The 22,436-nt window shown below is 39.0% G+C and overlaps 1 protein-coding gene across 5 annotated transcripts in view; it reads right to left on the reverse strand.

Annotated features, from left to right (window-relative positions):
- LOC143689673 (uncharacterized) overlaps positions 1 to 22,436 on the reverse strand; it is a 208,152-nt gene that overhangs the window by 105,934 nt on the left and 79,782 nt on the right. The window contains exon 1 of one of the 5 annotated variants that reach the window (XR_013178882.1): positions 11,037 to 11,214. The exons of the other annotated variants lie outside the window; for them this stretch is intronic. The gene's annotated coding sequence lies outside the window, so the exon portion shown is untranslated. Of the gene's footprint in view, positions 1 to 11,036; positions 11,215 to 22,436 lie in introns of those variants that run through there. 5 annotated transcript variants of the gene reach the window in all.

The raw sequence follows: 22,436 nt of genomic DNA on the forward strand, positions 1-22,436 counted from the left end.
TTACCATGTTGTCTAATATATGTTTCTTAAGTAGCCACATAGAAACTTAATTTCTAGATTAAATTTCCTTCCTTTTTTCAGATCAAGATCTAATATCCCTGTCCATTCAAAAAAATTCACATGACACATAGGTTTGTCTGAAAATGAAGCCATTTCTCCAATATTGGAGTTTTCTTGTGTTTGTCGTATTTTTGGCCATTATAACCAATGACATTGAAAAAAGAAAACAACATCAATGCCTGATTTTAAAGCCCATAGAGCTGTAATTTCCAGGCCTTTAACCATCATGACATCCTCTCATTCTCAGTCTTGCAATAACCACTAACTCCCTCCTCTCTTTTAAAAAGTTGGGGATGGTGTGAAAAACACTGTTGGTTACCTACACCACAACCATTTCCTGTCCCTCCCTCTTCTTCCTTGCCAACAGAAAACTATTTTTGTTCAGGTATCAGGGGTATGTGCTTATAAAAGTGGGCCCCTTCCCAACCCCAGGGAGAAAATATTGAATCTAGAACAATAATGGCAATTCCACTCCCTTTGGCCAGGACAATACTTGGTCCTAGGCATGTAAGGCAACTTTGTGATCTTTAGAACTTGGAACCAACAGCCGTCTTGGGACCACAAAAGGCAGAATCTAAGGACCAAGCTAGCATGCAGGGGTCAGGGGAGTGGAAAGATGGACAGCTATGCGTCCCTGAGGACTTCATCCAACCCAACCTGCAACCACCTGTATTGCATTTCTTGTTCTGTGAGGTGATAGTTTTCTTCCTCATTGAGATCACTTTAATCAAGTGTTCCCACATTTGCAGTTGAAAACATCCTAGTCAATTAAAAAGACATCACTTTTTATGTAATTGAAGTAAATTACATGCTTTCAGGGTTCTTATTTTTAGGAAACATTTTCATGCAACTGAATACCCTTGGAATCTTTTAAATCAATTTTATATCACACAGATAGCACTTGGGTGCCTAATCTCTGCCAAGCATCTTATACTTATTTAAGTTTCTAATTATATGTTTCTAATCATATAATTACAAGTAAGATGGGTATTATTCCATCTTACAGATAAGGCAGACAAGAGAGATAAAATGATTTGTTTAAGATCACACAGTTTGGAAGTGTTGAAGCCAAGATTTGAAGTCAGGTTTTTCTAGTCAAAGTCCAGTTCTCCTTCCACTCTACCAAGCTGCATTTACTGGGTTATTATCCCTGGCCATGTTCCAAGACTGATTATCCACAATAGCCTTATCACATCCTTACTTGAGGTTTCTGTTATATGCCTAGAGCAGTATAGGAATCTTGATTGAAAAAATGTACTGATATTAAAGTTTTTTTACTTAATGGTGTCCCCCACAAAAACAAAAAAGAACAAACAAAATTTTAGTTGAATATCATCATATGTAATGATTTACATGAACTTATAAGAATTTGGGTTGATTTTTTAGTGGAAAATATGCTGCTCATAAATGATATATTTTTTGTTAAGCAGTGCAATTATAAGATACCTAAAATATGAGGGAAACTGATAACTTCCAGGCACACAATTTGGTCTTTATTCCATGGCATAACCCTCAAGAAAGGATATCATTGGATCACTAGGTAAAGCAAAAACTCTGATCCCTCAAGCAAACATTCTGGATTCTCTTTCCATTCATGATTTGCTAAATAAATGTTTCATGTAAGAATGGGAGCCTTGAATATTGTTTGGACTATATTTGCACAAGTAATTGAATAGTTCATTGCCTGTTTACCAGATATATATAAATATATACACACACACACAAGGAAAATTTTTTGCTGTTTGGGCTTAAGTTTTTATTAGTTCTTTGCCTTTTTAGATGATGAAAAATTGATTTAAATTCAGTTATTCACTAAACAAAAATTTCTTAACTAACCAGGCACTCTTCTAGGCACTGAGGATGCAGAGAGTTAAAAAGACCCATGAAATTCCCATTCTCAGGAAATATCTATTATTCTAAGGTAAGCAGACAATAAACAAGTAAGTAAATAAATAAGAGTTTCAGATGAGAATGATGTAATGAAGAAAACAAATCAGGAGGAAGAAAGACCATTAGGTAGGGTCATGTGAATAAACCTCTATTTGCTGGCATTGGAACTGTACTGTATGTAAGTAAAGAAGGTGCCTAAGAAGATTTGAGAGAAATGAGTTTGACTCAGAGGGATCAAGAAGGGTGAAAGCTCTGAGACAGAAATAAGATTTGTGTATCCGAGGACAAGTATGGCAGATATCAGTCCTGAACTCCAGTTTCCTCTATCCAGTTGCTGCTCAGCATCTCCCCTTGGATGGCCAAGATATTTCAAACCTGCAAGTCAAAACCTGACCTCCTCATCTTCCCTCCCTGGCCCTGAAATCTGTTCCCAGCCCAACTGATAGAAACTTCATTCTTGCTTGGGCCAAAAACCTAGGGGTCACCCTTGGTATCTCTCTCACACGCGTCTCATCTATCTAATCTGTCAGGAAACCAGGACCCCTTTCCGAGTAAATCCAGAATGTGCCCGCTTCTCACCCACCACCTCTGCTGCTCCACCACTGCAAACAACTGCCTCTCACCCAGATTACTGCGCAAAGCTGGGACTAGGGTGAGGCAAGATCAGCACCTAGGGCCCGCATTCTCAGGGTCACTTGCAGAATTCTGACAGTGCTCACCTCCTTAGATTCTGCACCCTAGGGGCCAAATTTACTTTATCCTAGCCCAGCTCTATAACTGCAATAAGCTCTAAATTATCTCCTACTTCAGTTCTTGCCTCCTCCAATCTATTCTTGACAAGAGGCCAGACATCCTTTTAAAATATAAGTCCAATCTTGTCATGCTCCTGCCCAATACCCTGCAATGGCTGCCCATCGCACAGAGAAAAAGCTAAATCCTTCCCCTTTCTAGACCACTGGCTTCCTTGCTGTTTCTTAAACATAACTGACTTACCCTGCCTTAGGGCCTTTACACTACGCACGGTCTCTTCTGGAACAACCTTCTTCCAGATGCTGGTTTTGGCTAATTCCCTGTCTTATTTCAACTCCTCGCTCAAATTTCAACTTTGACCTGTAGCCTACCATGACCACTACTGCAACCTACCTCAAGACCTTACCTTTGGCCCCCAACCTCCTTTACCCGACTCTACTTTTTACTTTTTCCATAGTGCTTATCACTTTCTAACATACTCAAAAACTCAATTTTTTTTTTGTTTGCAATTTATTTTCTATCTGTCTGCTAGAATGTAAACTCTGTGTGCTGGAATACTTAACCTATTCCAAGTACCTAGAAGAGTGTTAAGCACCTAGAAAACATTCTATAAGTAGTTGTTGAGTGAATCAATGAATGCATGGGCATGAGAAGTGAAGAACAGTGCTAGGAGATGAGGATGAAGAGGTAGCTTAGGGTCAGATCAGGGAAGATCTCATATGCCAATGAGTTTGGAATTTATTCTAAGCAAAATAATCCTTAATATCTGTCAGGGATTGAATCATGTGCCCCATAAAAGACATGTTCAGGTCCCAACCCCTGGTACTGTGAGTGTGAACCATTTATAAATAGGACCTGTGAAGATGTTATTAGTTAAGGTGTGCTCAGACTGAATGAGGATGGACCTTGATCCAATATGACCAAAGCCCTTATAAGCAAAAGAAATTGAACACAGAGGGAGAAGCCATGCAGAGCAGCTAGAAGCTTTGACTAAATGAGTCAAAGTAACCCAGCAAAGAAAGGAGAGAAGCCACCATGTACATTGCTATGTGATGGAAAAGCCAAGGAACTCATATTTTTAAAGTCCAAAAAAATCTGCAGCAAAGCAACTAAAGCTAATAAATGAGTTCAGCAAAGCAGTGGAGTACAAGATCAATGTGCGAAAATCAGTAGTGTTTCTATGCACTAGTAATAAGCCATCTGAAGAGGAAAACAAGAAAAAAAATTCCATTTACAATAGCACTAAAAGAATCAAATATCTAGGAATAAATTTAACAAAGGGAAGGAAAGGACTTCTATTCAGAAAACTACAAATCACTGATGAAAGAAATCAAAGAAGACTCAAATAAATGGAAGAACATTCCATTTCAGGGATTGGAAGACTAAACATCATTAAGATGTCAATTCTACCCAAATTGATTTACATAATCAGTGCAATCCCAATCAAATTCCCAAGGAGTTACTTTGAAGAAATGGAAAAGCCAATTATCAAATTTATTTGGAAGGGTAAACAAGCCCAAACAGGCAAAAGGTATTTTCAAAAAGAAAAACAAAGTTGGATGACTCACATTTCCTGACTTTAAATCATATTGCCAAGCTACAAGTAGTCAACATAGCATAGTACTAGCATAAAGATAGACATTTTGATCAATGGAACCAAACTGAAAGTTCAAAAATAGAGCTGTGCATTTATGATCAATTGACCTTCAACAAGATTGCCAAGTCCACTCAACTTGGTGAAAACAGCCTCATCAACAAATGGTGCTGGGAGAATTGGTTAGCCATATCCAAAAGAATGAAAGTTATATAAAAATTAACTCAAAACAGGTTAAAAACCTAAATGTAAGAGCCCGGACTAAAAAACTCCTGGAAAAAAAATGAAGGGAAGCATCTTCAAGATCTTTGGGAGGTGATATTTTCTTAGATATTATACCCAAAGTATACACAATGAAAGAAAAAATAGATAAATGGAACGTCCTCAAAGTTGAAGACTTTGGTGCTTCAAAGAACTTTGTCAAAAATGTGAAGAGTCAGTCTATGCAATGGAAGAAAATATTTCGAAACCACATATCCAATAAGGGTTTATTATCCAGAATATATAAAGAAATTCTACAACTCAACAATGAAGAGACAAATAATAGAATTTAAAAATGGCCAAAAGACTTGAATAGACATTTTTCCAAAGAGGAACTACAAATGGCTAAAAAGCATATGAAAAGGTATTTAATATCACTAGCCATTAAGGAAACACAAATAAAAACCACAGTGAGATATCATTTCACATCTACAAGAATGGCCACTATTAAGCAGAAAACTACAAGTCATGGAGAGGATGTGGAGAAATAGGAACATTTTTCATTGCTACTGGGAATGTAAAATGGTACGGCCACTGTGGCAGACAGAAGCTAAGTGTAGAATTGCCATATGATTTGGCAATTCTGCTACTCAGAATATACCCAGAAAAACTGAAACCTGGAAAATGAACAGACATTTGCACATGAATATTCACAATTGTCAAAAGGAGGAAACAACCAAAGTGTTCATCAATTGATGAATGGATAAGTAAAATATGTTATACACAGGATGGAATATTATTCAGATGTAACAAGAAATGAAGTCCTGATGCATGAGACAAGGATGAACCCTGAAGACATCAGTTGAGTGAAACAAGCCAGACACAAAAGGTAAATATTGTATGATATCTCTAATCTGAACTAAATATGAGCAAACTCACAGAGTTAACATCTAGAATGTAGCTTACCAGAACATAGAACGAGGGCAAAGGATGAGGAGTTGATGCTTAATTTGTGCAGAATTTTAATAAGACTGGTAGCAAATGTTTGAAATGGATAGAGGTGATGGCAGCACATTATTGTTAGCATTATTAGCATGAATTTTTATGCTATTGTGATTGAAATTTAGAGTCATGTATATCACTAGAAGGAAAACTAAAGGATGCAACATGGGATTATATAGCACAGTGAACACTGCTATGGACAATGACTGTGGTTAATAGTACAAATATAAAATGTTCTTCCACGAACTAGAACAAATGTATGTCACTATTACAAGGTGTTACTAATAGGATGGTGCATGGGAGAAAATACACCTAATGTAAATCATGCACAATATAATTAACAGTAACATTCTAATATTCTCCCATCAATTGTAACAAAGATATCATGACAATGCTAAGTGTCAATAATAAGGGAGTATAAAGAGTATAGGGTTTTTCTTTGAGGAGCAATGAAAGTGTTTTAAAATTGATTGTGGTGACGAAAGCACAAATTCATGGTTATTTAGAGAGCCTTTGATTTTACATTTTGGATGGATTGCATGTGTGCTGGTTTGAAACTGTTACGTACTCCAGCAAAGCCATGTTCTTTCAATCCTGATTCAGTATTGTAGGGTGGAACTTTTGATTGTTTCCATGGAGATGTGACCCACTCAATTGTGGGTGGGACCTTTTGATTTGGTGGTTTCCACGGAGATGTGCTCCCACTCATTCAAGGTGGGAATCTGAATTACTTAATCTGTTTACTGGAGCCTTTTAAGAGGGAATCATTTTAGAAAAATCTCAGAGCTGATTCAGATAGAGAGTTAGGAGATGCAGAAGAAAATGCCCCTAGGGAAGCTGTTTGAAACCAAAAGTCAAAGGACCAGCAGACACCAGCCACTTGCCTTCCCAGATGACAGAAGTGTCCCTGACACCATCAGCCTCTCTTGAGTCAAGTCATCTTTCTCTGGATGCTATAGTTTGGACATTTTTTTGGCCTTAGAACTGTAAACTTGTAATTAATAAATCCCCTTTATAAAAGCCAGCCCATTTCTGGTATACTGCATTCTGGCAGTATTAGCAAACTAAAACACATGGTGTGTATAAAACTGCTTTTTTTTTTTTAGCTTTTTTAATTGTATAATATAACATATATACAAAGCAAAGAAAGGAAAAAAGCAATAGTTCTCAAAGCATTCCTCAACAAGTAGTTACAGGACAGATCCTACCAGATCATGGGCTACCATACCATCCTCTCAGATTTTTCCTTCTAGCTGCTCCAGAATATAAGAGGTGAGAAGGAATAAATATTTGTTTTATCACCACACTTGACTTTTTTGTGAAACTATAACCAATATACATAAAAGCAATAAATTTCAAAGGACAGCACAACATTTAGTTGTAGAACAGATTTCAGAGTTTGGTATGGATTACAATTCTACAATTTTAAGTTTTTACTTCTAGCTGCTGTAAGATACTAGAGACTAAAAGAAATATCAATTTAATGATCCAGCAATTACATTCATTTGTTAAACCCTACCTTCTCTGTATAACTCCACCATCACCTTTGATCTTTCTATTCTATTCTTTAAGGGTATTGGGCTATGGCCATTCTTACTTTTTCATGTTGGAAGGAGCTGTCAATAATATGGGGTTAGGGAAATGGGATGAGCTGATGCTCTGGAGAGGGTGGCCCCTCTAAGTTTCAGGATTTATCTGGTCCAGGGTCTCATCTAGAGATTGTAGATTTCTGGAAAATTACCCTAGTGCATGGAGATTTTATAGGATCTTATCTATTGCCTTAAGTGTTCTTTAGGATTGGCTGGAATGGTTTTGGTTGGTGTTTGGCAAGTTATGATAGGTAGCACTGTCTAATTGAAGCTTGCCAGAACAGTGAAGCAGTTTCTTGGTGTAAAGTAATTTCTTTTAAATGAAGGGAAAGAAGTTAGAGTTGGAGATGAAAGTGGATGACTGCAAGAGGAAGATGGAGTTGCTAACTGAAGCTATCTATAGAGATTCTTTTTCATGACTTGACTCCAACTCTGTATTTCAGGTCATCATCCAGTGTTACAGAGAGCATGGGAGTTATGGTTTGAAAATGAATCAGAGGCTAAGAAATTACACTTCACTTGACCTATTCATTAAGCATATCACACACATCAAATTATGTCAGAGCCGAGCCTAGAACTCTGTTCCAAACAAAGTTCTAAAGTCCTGAGTCAAATGCTGTATCCTCCCTACATCTGATAAACCATCTCCAGCCTTCTCCCGAGTCATGTGGCTGCCACAGTTAGTAGCAGGTCATCCACTTTTAAAGGTTCTTTCTGTTTGTTTTTTCTTGCTCTTATCAGAGAGGTGGATGGCATTAGATATGTTTCTTTTTAGCAAGTATGAGGTAAGAGAGGTCAATCCAGTGTCAAACAGAGATGTAAAAAAGCAAATATAATTACAGTGCAAACCCACCAGCTCAATATAAAAACAAAAGAATTCTTTCAGTGACACTTTAAAACCAATTGAAATCAAAGTGCCAAGATCTGGGGGCCACTCTTTAGATAGAAGTCAAGCCAAAACCTTCATGTTCAAGGGCTCTTGTATACTGAACTGACTGAAGTAAACAGATGTCTCAAGCGACCACTTCATTTCCTTCTCAAACCCAATTATAGGTGCCACTCTGATACCTTCTTCGGCAGGCAGTTAAACTGGAGAGGTTAGAAACAAAACCTTATGGTGTCCAGGGTCTAATGAGCTAAAATTCCTCTAATGCTGAATCTATCCAATCCTTAAGCTGGGAAGAAGGAAGCATACTTGTTCAGAGCTACTATTCATACAAGGGAAGAGAACAATGAAAGAGCTTGGGCATATTTCTATGCATTTATCTCCTAGACTATAAATTCCAAGGTGACTATGACCCTGTCTTTCTTTCCATCATCATTCAATTGTCAGGGTTTTTCAAATAGTAAGAACTCAATAAATATTCCTGTAATAAATGCCCTACATTTTAAATCTCAGTATTTCAATGTCCTTGTACCTTTCAAATTAGAGTTAACCAGGAGCTTAGACCCAGCTTACTAGTTCTGTCTTTCTAAACTATCTTATCACTTTTCTTTCTTTTTTCTTCTTTTTTCCCACAAGCTTGATCAATTATATTGCCCACCCTCCCCCCACCTCTCTGCTCCCCGCATCCAGCTTCCAACATTCTCTGTTTTCACCTCCTTCCCACCACCTTTCTCCTGGGTATATCTTCCTCCTCTCTCAGGCACTCTATGCTGCCCTCACCTTCACTGCCAGCCACTGTGCTCCTGCTTCTTTGTCTTGGCAAGCTGACCTGTGAAGAAATCTAATCATCAATTAGCCTTTGAGTCATAACATGATAAAGAGTGTTAATTAGGTACTCTAAAAAACAATGTAATCCAACCATTGGTGATAGGATGAGTTCTAGACTGTGTCAAATTTTTACTGGTTCACAACACTTAAACCACCGAAAGCATTTTCTTCCTCTGCTGTATAAATTTAATAAACTCTATCTTGAATTATAGCCTCACTTGATGGAGTCAGTATAATTTGTTCTTTAATTCACCTCCACAATAAATGAATGGAAATATGTAAATTGAAAATGCATTGTTAGGGCAGGCTATGGTGGCTCAGCAGGCAGAGTTCTTGCCTAGCATGTCAGAGACCCGGGTTCCCTTCCTGGTGCCTGCCCATGTAAAAGAAGAAAAAAAAATGCATTGTTAATTCTATTATTTCATAAATGCATTTTACATACTTTTTTGAAATTTTAAATATTTTGCTAAGTTGAATAGCACGGGTCCAACAGATAGAGCATTAACCAGTTATGCACCTTCAGGCACATCTTTTAATGTCCTGTATCCTAAGTAGTAGTTGCCTAGAAGCCATGTTAGTAGCTTCACCTGGAACCTACCTGACCTTCTAATTTGGCCTTTAGTAAAATCACTCCCAAGACAAAAGCCTCAGTCTGATAAATTGTCTCCAAGCCTACCCCGGTGCATGGCACATCATGGGCATTCAATACATTTTAAAATGAAGACTGAATCCCAGTCCCTCATTATTTTTGTGAAAAGTAAATGCAATAGGGACTGTAAAGACATTCTACTATCTTCCAAAAATATGCACATATAATGGATTATTACTAAGGGATACTATGCACTCCTTGGCCATGCTGACGAATCACATGAAGAACTATACAAGATTCAAATGAAAAGTACTACAGGAGTTGAGAAGAGGCATCCATGATGGAAATGTAGAGCAGAAGGTGCATTTGAGTGAAAGGCTAATCTGCCATACAAAGCTTCCAGACTGCAATATCTGCTCTTCCATCCCCAGACTCATTGACACAGATTTTAGATTTTTATTACAACATTCCACCTCTTACACCAATTTTTAAAGAGATATAATATAAAAAGTCAGCTACTCTGGGGGAAAAAATCAATAATGCAGTGGCTTAAATATCATAGAGTCTATGTTTTGCTTGAGTAATGGTCCAGCGCAGGCAGAAGAACTGTCCTACTGTATGCGGCCATTCACGGACACCAGTTCTTTCCATGTCATTTCTCTGCAATCCTGTAAGATATTGTTTTCATCTGGATGGTCAGAGCTGGCCATCAGCTCATCAGTGTTCCAGCATCCAGGACAGCACACACGCCATGTGTTAAGGCCTAGGCTCAAGATGGCCGGCACACTTCTATTTGTGTTTCACTGGCCAGAGCAGGTCTCATGCCCCAAACCTAGTTTCAAGGGTGGCCAGGAAATGTAGGCCCTTATTAGACAGCCGCATCCCCAGATACAACTCAACAGAGGCTGGAGAATTATCAGCCATGGCAGGCTTTGTAGAAAATATGGGACTAAAGGTTGGCACTGAGAGTTGTTTAAGATAAGAGTAGAACCTAGAAAGAGCTATAATTAAAAGCTAGTGAATTTCTGGGTCCCTTCTTTGCTGCTACCCAGGATCCTATTTCTTAAGTTAGTCTATACTTTAAAAAAAAAAAAAAATTGGGGGGAAGAATAACAAAACATTGTTCAAAAAAATTGTATTGTATTTGATTCCCGGTGCCTGCCCATGTCAAAAAAAAAAATTGTATTGTAGACCTTTAAAAAAATTTCATATAGGAACGGCACAACAATTTTCTCTCAAAAGAATGTGTACATGAACAAAATTAACCTAAAATTAAAGTGCTTTTGGAGATAAACATTAATTTATAGAAATAAATTAGCAATACATATTGCAACAATTTCTAAACAAAGCTCTCTACATAGTAAATGCAGTTTAGGTTATAAAACAAAGTGATTTTTAAAAATCCTTTAATTGTTCTCAGTGCTGGAAGGGGCTGGGTAACGTCCCTAAATATTCAGTGTTTAGAGCAGCTATCCCAGAAAATGCGATGAATTAATTCACAAAGGATAGGAATTTCACAGGTAGATGAGAGGGAAAAGTTCATCTAAAGAAGAAACATCTATTTCAGCAAGCACTTACATACTATCTTAGTTTGCCAGGGCTGCTATAACAAATAGCAACTTAGACAACAGGAATTTATTGACTCACAGTTTGGGAACCTAGAAGTCTGAATCAAAGTTGTCAGTTGGCCATACTTTCTCTGAAGCCTGTAGCATTCTGGTGGTGTCTGGCCAGCAGCCCATAATTTTATCTCTGCCTCCATCACAATGCCACCTGTCTCCTTCTGTGTCCTCCTCACTCCTACAAATGTGTCCAAATTTTCTTTGCTTATTATAAGCACTCCAGTTATATGGAATTAATACCCTCCTTGTTTCAATTTGACCTCATCTAGAAAGGATCTTCAAAGATCTTGTTAAGGAATAAATTCAAGTCCACAGGACCAGAGGCTGACTTTAATAAATCTTCGTGGGGGACACAATTACATTCATAACTCATATATTGATCCAATTTAGTCTTCATGCAATCCATGATTATTCTCATTATTATAAAACTGAGTTCCAGGTACGTGGGTAATTTGTAGGTGTAGTTAATTTGTCTGCACATCTATAAATAATCAATAGTAGTGCCTGACTTCAACTCGGTTCTTCAGACATTGCCTCTTACTGGCTTGTCACTCTATTTTACCACCACTCAAATAGGATGCCGCAGTTGCTCAAACCAGGACCTGGGAGTTGGTTTTCTACCATAGTCTACTCAATCATAGCCAAGAAATAATTATATAGTTACTTTTATATGAATTTGATAGTGTCAGTCACAAATGCAAAATCTTCCACTGACTTCCCATTGCATTTAGAACAAAATTCACATTCACTAATCTGGTTTACAAAGCCAGATTATAATCTGTTTAACTATTCGGGGTGATTTTGCATCCCACCTAAGCCATGGTCCCTGCATACACACACACTGTTTTATTAAGATCAGTCCATACTGGTTCTCATTCAGTTTCCCAAATGCCCCAAATGCTTTCCTATCTCCAGCCTTCCTACAAGCTTTTCCTGATGTCACTTTCTCCAGAAGCTCCTCCTGAACAGCTAACGGAAAATATGTCCCTGCCCCTTCTCCACCCTATTATTTTCTCTCATTGCCCCTTATTCTTTTCTCTCATAGGACTTTCCACAGTTTTTAATTCAGATAGTCTATTGTCAATTTCACCCACTCAACAGCAACAATACAAGCAGGGAACCTACCTATTTTGCTCTCCAGTATGCACTTAGCACTATCCACAGTATGAAGCATGCAGTACATGCTCAAAAAATGTTTATTAAGCAGGAGTAAAACAATACAATCTTGAAACTGTTAAATATTAAAGACTCTAGATGGGCTGTTATAAACCCAAAGAAAGGAGTTAACTAAAATATTATCATTCCTTCACCGATACAAAAGCCATTAACTGAGACCCTGCTAGGTATACCTAATCTTGCCCTCCAAAAGCTTTAGTCTGCAGTTTCCATGCGAGTGTCTTCCAATACGTCTATGTATTTGAAACACACCATCCTGTTTAGGAGACTTTTTTCTCTCTTTCTTGGTGTCCTCCTTGATGCAGAAACCCCATGAGTGAATTCCTAAACAAATGAGGATTTCAAGACAGTAATGGAATCAGATTTCATTCATCCACTGATGATTAATTGAACAGCTTTATCTTGGAGAAGAATTGGAATCATAGCAATAGACTCTTAAAGAACAGAAGAAATATTTTAAGTCCAATCATGACAAAATTCACATGGCCAGGGATGAAAGAAATCAGGACAGGAACTCGTGAAAGCCATGACAGAAAGCTCGGAAAATATAATCTGTTTTTTCCATTCTGTTCTTGTCACTTACATACATTATTTTGAAAATTGGGGGAAGTGGGTAAGAGATCCCGGACTGCACTGGGCTGGACAGAAATTGAAGAGCCCATAATCAGAAATGGATCAGGTATTACAGAGAAGAGAGTATAACAGGACAAAATAAAAACCTTCATGATCTTTGGTCCTGGAACACCATTTGCAGGACTCAATCCATAGATAATCATTCATTTATGCATTCATTCATTCAACAATTAATTTAATATAATCTGTACCCAAACTTTTCTGAGGGATATTATGAAAATCCATGTATTAAGTTTTTCTAATTGGAATAATTTTCTCATGATGTTGAAAAGCATAGTTTAAATAAAATTTGGGGGCTGACCTCCACAGTCCTTCAAGTAAAGGTCCATTACCTCTTGTTCAGCTGTAATTTTTATCACCAAAGACCATCTCTTCAGGGGACCAGGTGCACCCAGGTTTTAGACCCTGGGCTGTAGAATATTTGCTATTAGACCAGAGATAAGAAATCTTTCCTGCTTATGAGGCAAACCCCTACAGGCACTCAACTCTCACAGCCTAAGGTGCTCTTCAGCTGGAATTCACCAGCACCCACCCATAAAAGCCATGGAATGCCTGTTTTATCCTCAGAATTCTGTTTGTAAACTCTGGCTCCCTAGAAGGAACACACAGTCTTCATTGACCTGAGTCTTTGCCCAACATTTATCTGTGGCACTATAGAACCAATAAAAAAAAAATCACACAGAGAAAGAAGGCAGTAAAGAAAAGTTCCTTATATTATTTCCCAAACTCTGGTCACAGTGTGACAAAAGATTTCATCCTCCCTACTTGTTTCCACAGTCAGATGCAAACACATGCCCTGTTCTAACACAAGGATGGGGTCTAGAGCACAGATCTAGCTGATAGCAGCTGATAGCAGTTGGCTGTGTCTGCCTTTAGGGCAGCTTAGAGGAATAACTGGTGGTGAAATGTTACATTTTTGACATTTTTACTGCTAACTATGTTATTGACTAAACAAAGAGTATCTACTATAGCAACCTCTAGCATAAATTCTTAAAATCTACAATTGCAGCTATCATCCAGAAAGGTGGTGCTTTGAGCTCCAAATTAATCCAAGCCATCCCTTAAATTACACATCACCTCAGAGAAAATAGCCAGTACTTAGCAAATATTAATAATGCCTCTGCATAAATGGATAAACTGAAGATTGAATAAATAATGCTTTGCACCAAGTCATACAGCACCAAAAACTTTGTTCTAGAAGAGAACTTGGAAATTATCTATTTCAAGCAACAATTTTACAGAGGAGCAGCAGGACGCTTGGGGAAAAATAACCACAGATGCAATGCAGTTTGTGGGTGACAGGCTGGACTTCCTGACTCTTTCCCCGGGGACTGAGAGTGATCACATCCTTAATCTAAGAGCTGGATATTCAAGAGAGAGAGATGATGGAGCCCAGTCTTTGAAATCAGAAGTATCCCTGAAGCTCTAGATCACCCAAACTAGACTATGTGGCAGTGGTAGCACAACATTGCAAATGTATATTCCCATGTGGTTAAAATGGGAAATTTTATGTTGTGTGTCTCTTACCACAATAAAAATTAACAACAGCCCCAAACAAACAGACATAGAACCATGACAACACAAAGAATGAACCTTAATGTAAACTTTAGTCCACAACATACTTCTAATAATATTGGTTCATCAGATGTAACAAATGTACCACACTATTGCAAAATATCAGCAATAAGGGAGACTAGGGGAACTCTGTATTTCCTCCATAATTTTTCTGTAAACTTCTTTTTTAAAAAGACTGTTAAATTAAAAAATAAACACTAGGCCATACTCCTTCCTCTGCGGTGACTTATGGTTGAGCTTAGAAATCACCTTCAGGAAGCTCATGAAGCTGCATGTTGGCTATGCAGCTGAGGTCCTTTTGCAGAACACCTTGACACTCATTCTCACTCCTCAGCTTCACCCTCACCCAAATCTAATCATCCCGGTTGGGCACTGCTGCTGCTCTCTTTTCCCCTCCCAGCCTCTGTCCCAAACCTTTCCAGAACAAGAAATTAGCAGTCTCCTAACTGTGGGAATACAAGATGCACGGTCATTGTTTCCACAATCAATTGTCTGCCTTATAAGGGTTGATCGTCCACAGCAAAATGGAGACTAAATGCTAATAAACAGCAGGGTAGTATCACTGTATTTCTGTGGTTATCCACCGTGTTTGTCACCAGAATGCTTGACTCACTGGGGACAGTAGTTCTGTCATCTGGATACCCATAATGCTCGGGAGCATTTTCACCTGATCCGTGCACAGTTATTAATAAAGAGGTACATGCATTTTTTAGCTACATTGGTTATCTAAATACTTCTGCATTCTGAACTCATTCAAAGAAAGGCACTTTGTATGTTTTACATTTTTTTCAACCTCTGGAGCGTGAGACTTGCTAATAGGTCATACCAATGAGTGACAATTGGGTAAGAATTGGGTATTCACTTTAGGATTATACAGTCTGAAATAAGCTGATTAATTTTCCAAGGAGGAAGCATTTTGGACCAAGCAACACACCTTATGACCAGGTGGTCTTCAGTGCCTGTTCCTTGTGTTTCTCAGATTGACATATGCTTCTATTTAAATTGTGGAATTTATTTCTTACACACTTATGTTATCCGTGCCACAGGGGATTGGTAAAAACATTTGCTATTATGAAAGAGAGAGGTTAAATATCACACTGGTTCAGCATTCCCCAAGCATGTGCCAAGGAACTCTAGTGAAGAGAAAAGAGGTATCCATAGTCAAATAATGTTGAAACATACTGGGTCAAATAAAATAAATAGGTTTCTTAACTATTCATCTCAGAGCCTTTACTAAGTAAATATCATTAAGAATCCTTAAGATTGAGTTGGTCATGGGCATCCATTCACAGAGTATCTCATGGGATTAATGGTGTTCAGATTAATAATAATAATTCTAATAACAACAAGATGACTACTGACCATGTTTGAATTTTCACCCTGAACCAGGCATTTCATATGGTATCTCCCTGCATCTTTCCAATGACCCCAGGATGTGGGTGGGCTCCATTATATCCCTATTTTACAGAGGAGAAAACAGAGTGTCAGAGAAAGTAAATGCCTAAAGTCACATGGCTGGCAAGTTCCAGAGCCAGAATTCTATCTAAGCTATCAAACTTCAGAACTTATGCTTGTGACTACTCTTATTATATAACTGTCCCCATTAATGAGATGATGACAATAATCCCTGGCCCTGCCACTGTCTGCTGAGCTTTATGGGAACAATTGCTTTGAGAGAGAGAAGAGGGAAAGGGAAAAAAAGAAGGAAGAGGACGGGGAGGAGAGATAAAGGTGGATGGTGTGGGAGGAAGGAGGTTTGGGGAAAGGGGGTATCATTTGACTTAGATTAAAACAAACTGAGTAGACAAGTCATTACTGTGATTTAGAGGAAGTGAAAGCTTGTAAAAGACAATTCGCTCCCGATCAGCAGGATGGGGAAAAAAATCACTTTTTATTTTTGACATGTTATGTACCAAATTAATCTTTTGTCCAACAAGGTGCAAGGCAAGGTAAGAGGGTTGTTTTATTTTGTGCAAATATCTCACATTGCCAAGGTGATCAGAGTGACAGCCCCCTACAAAACAAGTACAAACCCGAAGGAGCAAAGGAAATCAGTGCAGCCCCAAAGTGAGATTCCAAAGTGAAACTAAAATTTCACAAAATACACTAGAAAGGAGGGAGGCTCCTGCACAAAAGAATGCCATAAGAGAAATTTTTTAAACTTCAAGTGAAGCAAAAGTTTTCTGTAGGACCCAAATTCCCTACAGGGCCAGTACTTCAACTACAAACCCACAAACGCAATGGCCGAGAAAATGGAAAAAAAAAAAAAAAAAAAAACTACCTGGTACAATTTAATTACATTTCCTGGAGGGACAAGCTGAAGCCAACCAACTTTTCCACACACTGGTAAGGAATTTGAATCTCCCATGCCCAGTGGAAAAACAAGGAATGAGGTTTCTCCAGTATTTTAATATCGCTGGAGTTTCTTGCAAGTTTTGGAAGTTCCTTCAGGAAGCCAGGAGCATTCAGAAATTTAAAATTCGGAAGTACCTTCCCTGTCACGTTTTTTCACCTTATTTCAATTAATTCTATCGCTTACCAAAAGTTCAGGATCCCTGGCTAGAAAACAAATTGAGTTCGTATGTCCTTTAAAGGACAGGGGCAGACAAGGAAGCGGCTACCACCCAAGGCTACTGGCTTAAGGAATCTCAGAGAACCAGTGATTCACCCCCCACCTCCTCCTCCCTCCCCTTTATGGCCCTTTGATGGAGTGCAGGTGCCCCCTGGACAGCTGAAAGAAGGGCCAACTGCTGGAGGCTCCTGAAGGTCTAACCTGGCCAAGGATCATGTGTCATCTGAACAAAAGTATCTAGAAGGGATTTTCAGCCTGCTGATTTTGTGGTAAAAAAAAAAAATCATTTTATTTCCCATCGCTGACTGGGAGGTGCTTTAGAGAAGACAGAAAATTGCTCTAAGCCTTTAGGAACACCAAGAAAAGCTAACTCCAGAGTGGAAGTTTCCCTCAGACTATCAGCTGGCCATACCTGGAGAAAGCAAGCTGGAGGACTGAGTTAGACAACTTAAGGTGCATTTGTTGTGGTGGTGGTGCGTTTGTGTGTGTGTGTGATTTCTAGAGAAATTTCATGTCTATTCAAGGATCAATTTCACGGGGCCAGGGGAATTTTGATTCAAGTCAGAGATCACACCCACCTTGAAAGAGGCCTAAACCTCCATCTCTAAGTACAGGCCTCCCAAAAGCTGCCCAAGCTGAAACCCAGTGAAGAAGGTAATGTCCTGTTCTGGACCTACATCCTCAGGCCTCAAAAGGAGCCCTCATGTATTCACCAAAGGTTTCACTGAGCGTTCACTGCCCACATTCTGTCAGACACTGGGCTGGGTACGAGGAGATGTGAGAGTTAAGCACTCCCTGTGGCTTACAGTCTAGTCAAGGATATAAGAAGGGAGGTATTTGGAAGAAAGATCTTTAGTGGAAATGTGAAACCTTGATGCAGAAATGCACAAAAAGATTGTCCTCAATGAACATTGGGATTTTACAACGAACCAATTTTTGCAAAGTTCGAGATTTTCCATTTAAGTCTAAAGTAAACCCAAAGATAAAAACCTAAGAAGATCATAATCTGTCGAAAATGCATCTATTCTTTTTCTTCCTGGTGTTTCAGACAGCTCAGAGACAGGAGAGGGAGATGAGAGTTTAGCACGAAGCCTCTAGAAATGGATTCAAAAACCTCTGGTGACTTCCTTGAAATGGCCCAATTTCGTAACTATTTTATAAAAGATATTTCATTCCTTTTCCAAATCCATAAAGTGCTGAATTACGTTTGGCACCACCTTCCTTACTAGGATGTTATAGGAATTAATGAGATAGTGTCTACAAATTTTTTGAGCTCGTGGGAAGGTGTCACATAAGCTAAATACAAAACACTATAGCCATCGAAGTTCTTCTAATCCAGTGAGCTTCAGTGGAGCTTTAAAATGCCCTCGTTCTCTCTTCAAATCTTTTCTCTCCCTAATTTTTAAAGGTTGGCATGACTGGTTCATCTAACACCATTGAAAGCAGCCAGCAAAATGGAAAAGAAAAGCTTAATGCAAATCCCTTTGTGTTGCTGCACAGAAGGCTGTGCACAGCAAACAGCACAACCTACTTCCTGTCCTCTCTGCAGCTCAGGGCACCATCAGCTCTGTGGCTGTAACTTATCCTCTCACTCACACAAAAATCATTCATTTTCCACTCTGAGTCAGAACTTTTGGTCTCCAGTTGTACTGACAAAATGTATCCACTCAAGCCAAATCATGTTTGGGAATGTTTTTCCCTTACGCACATATTTTATCTCTTTGCTCTTATTATGTACATCAATGGCTTGTTATTGATTTGTAATATATTTACGTATTACTCCATCAGAAATGTGGGGTTTTTTTTCTCCCTTGTGTATGTGAGGTATACTGGATCCCCAAGTTATCATATACTCCCTGGTAGCAGTGATTCATTTGGAAGTTCCCCTGCTTCTGATTTTTACCTTGTCATGGTATTTGTCCATTTTATTGCTTTCTTAAAATAGCCTCCTCTTGGGGTAGATGGAGAGGGAATGGCGAGATTATTTTGGAAGTCTGAGAGCTCCTTCCATCAACCCTTGGGTTACATTCGGCAAAAGAGAGAGATGGGTCTTACTGCAAATTCACAAATTTTACATGGGAGGTGACTGTTGCTCCAAGATGGTTTTACAAGTTAAAGATGTGGAAAATACCCACATCCTATTGCAAAAACTAACCAAATGAACTCTTTAACTGAGTCAAACAATCAACAACGAAAACATCCAGAAGTCAAGCAGAAGGAATTAGGCTCCAAGGGAAATGAACCCACAATCCTGTAAGACAGAGACAGTGCCAGTCACACCCCCAGGGGAGCTGGGCTTCTATCCTCTTTAGAAATGACAATGACCTCCATTAAATCATGTAGCTACTCTGCACCCTTCAGACTATAGTTAAGGGTTTAACTAGACCTAAAGTCACACAAGCTCCATATGGTAAATAAGCATGGCAATATTAGCTAATTTCATCGCACTCTTACCCTTCACTAGCTCCTGAGTCAAATAATATTATTCCTTAGTCAAATGGGACTATTTAGGGTGCTTTCCAATTTTTCTATCATACTACTCTCCAGCAAAAACTCTATCAAGCTCATAGTGGTTGAGTCTCAGTTTTTCCATCATTCCCCAGCTCCAGGAACATGCCCTCATTACCGCTTTTAATCTTTTCCTCTTGCAAGAATCAGGTCAACTACTCTGAGGCCTCCTGTGACCTCCCCACAGGGAATGCACACTTCTCTCTCTGGAAGCCATCCCTCCCTTGACCCTAAGGATGGATTATCATTCTTCTACACAGGTGTGTCATTTATTTATTCAATCCCCAGATATTGAGGTGCATAACAGATGTACAGCAGTGGAGGTGCTGGGAATGCAAAGATGCATGAACAGAGACCCTGCCTTTGAGTGGTTTAGAGTCTGTTGAGGTAGGCGGTGCGGCTTCTCCGAGTCTGAAAACTCTGGGAGAGTAGACATCTTCATTGTTTCCCTCTATGCAGCTAGCATGCTGCCTTCCTAAAGAAAGCAGACACTCAGTAAGGTTTGATTCAACTATGCAACCAAAACATCCAAAGTAGACGTTCTCAAACTCTGATGAATGAAAAAGCATTGCTTTTCACTCAGAAATGATATCGCACCCCATGATTTAGTCCCCTGAATGAGAGTAATGCAGGTCCATTCCTTTAGGCATTTTCTAACTACTGTTTACCTGCTCTCTCCCATTTAGGAATTTTAGAGGGTAGGGGCCTGTGGCCTTGGGAGCTGAGGATGCATTTACATAACAAGATATGTTTATAGCTAGAGATTCCAGGTACTCAAAATTCAAAAGAAACCAAAACAAATTTGCAAGAATGAAGGGGCAGGTTTTCATTCTCCTTTTACCTATAGCAAACAACTCAGTCCTTAATAGTGTCTTTAGACTTTGTCCTTTTTTGTCCCACCGGAGGGTGCATTAGCTGAGCAAGTTATTTACCTCTAACCAAAGGCCTAAAGGGACACAAAAGGGGGAAGGGGGTCACTGCCCCTCGGAATCTGGACTAAAAGAGGAGACTGGATGGCTCAGCAGCCCTGTAATTCATCCAGAGAAATCACAGGTATTTATCTTCGCAAGAGTACAAGACAAAGGCGCTCCAGTCACAGCAAATTCACTGGCCCTGCCTGCCTCTGTGTACAAGAATCTCCCTCTTTCCCCATGCCTTCCCACTCCCAAGCCCACCCAATACACTCCTACAGCACCTCCCAAAGGAACAAAGCAGTGGGACCTCAAACTCATATCTGTTGATCAACTTTTATTCCTTCCAAAGCAAATTTCCATCAAGAGAAAAACAATACAAAATTAAGACAGAAAGGATGGCAGAGGTGAGAGCTGACGGCATGGAGGGAGGATAATTTTAGCTATTAATTCATAGAGTTAAAGTCTTATTAAGAGTCAATATTCATTAATCAAGTTTGGTTCAGAGGGAAAAAAAAAAGAAAGTACCTGGTCCTGTTTCTCATAGAGTTTATTGACTGAATTGAGTCAAACCCACCATGGTGGTGATTGATTCTGACTCCACAATCCATTTACAGGTAAAAGCAGGGGGTTGGGGGTGGGGGTGGAGATAAAATAAATAAAGAAGATGTCATCCGTGGAGCAATTAGTTTCAAACTGGATTTTTACAAGCATTTTAATCTAAAAGCTCCTACAAATGGTAGCAGTTAGAAAGGCTTGTTTTAGGGTAAGGCAGACCTGAGTTTCAATTTAGCTCTGCAGTTTGCTAGCTGTGTGGCCAAGTGAACTACCTCAGCATTCTACATTGTGGTCTATTACATTTTATAGATTAAATATGATAGTGTATATATGACAATGTAACATATGCAAAAGATTTAGAATGCCTAGCATTTAATTAGAGGGAAGGCCAGAGAGAGAGAATGAAGAGATATCAAATGTTTGTCACTAGTTCTCAATGTACAGGCAGCCATTGGGATTTTGCAGAATAGAACAGAGCCCTTCTCAAGTTCCCCATGAATGCAAAAGAGGGAACTTGGTTTTTTTTTAAATGACTATCCTTTTCCATTGAATTGCCTTTGCTCCATTTAAAAACCCAAATCGATTGACTCTGTGTATGTTTGTTTCTAGACAATCTGTTCTGTTCCACTGACCTACATTGTCTGTCCTTTTGCCAATACCACCCAGTTGATCAGGTCCACCAACTTGTTCTTCCTATTCAAAATTGTTTTGATTATTCTAGATCCTTTAACTTTTTCATGTACATTTTAGAATCAGCTTGTTGGTAGAAATAAAAAAGTGTACTGAGATTTTGACTGGGATTGCTATGTATCTCTAGATTAATTTGAAAGCAATCAACATCCTTCCAATTTGATCCTTCTAATCCATGACCATGGGCTCTCTCCATTTGTTTAGGTCCTCTTTGATTTCTTTCACCAGTGTTTAGGGAAATTGGTTATTGTTCTCAAATCTCTCTGCCACTCCATGTCAAGTAGCTGCAGATCCACAGAGGCTGACCACCATTTCTTCCTTCAGGAGACTTTTATTGACCACTAGATGTGCATTCTGCTGTGGTTGTACTGAATGTGTAGAGGTCGCCTCAATGGGCTCATGGACGGAGGAGTGTAAGAGTAAACAGATATTTGTAATTGATCTTAAAAATAACTCTGTTAGGGTAGTACCTTCACCAAGGAAGGGAATGTAAGGAGAGGAAGAAGACAGAGCAATAGAAGGAAGGTGACTTCAGTTTGACCTGTTCTGTTTGGAGCCCCAAGAGTATATGAAAGTAGAGATATCCAGTTGGCAGTTATATATTCAACTGAAATTCAAGACAGCAATTTAAGCTGGAAAGAAAGAGTTAGGAAGCATCTGCACCTCATGGAACTTGCCTGGAAAGTACGTACAGTGAGAAGAGAAGAAGATCAGACATACAACCTGGGAACACCAACCTGTAAGAATGAGAGGAGGAGGAAAAGCACACAAAAGAGATCCAGAAGAAGCATCTAAAGCTGTG

Source organism: Tamandua tetradactyla, chromosome 7, assembly GCF_023851605.1.
Source record: "Tamandua tetradactyla isolate mTamTet1 chromosome 7, mTamTet1.pri, whole genome shotgun sequence".
NCBI classification, from domain to species: Eukaryota; Metazoa; Chordata; class Mammalia; order Pilosa; family Myrmecophagidae; genus Tamandua; species Tamandua tetradactyla.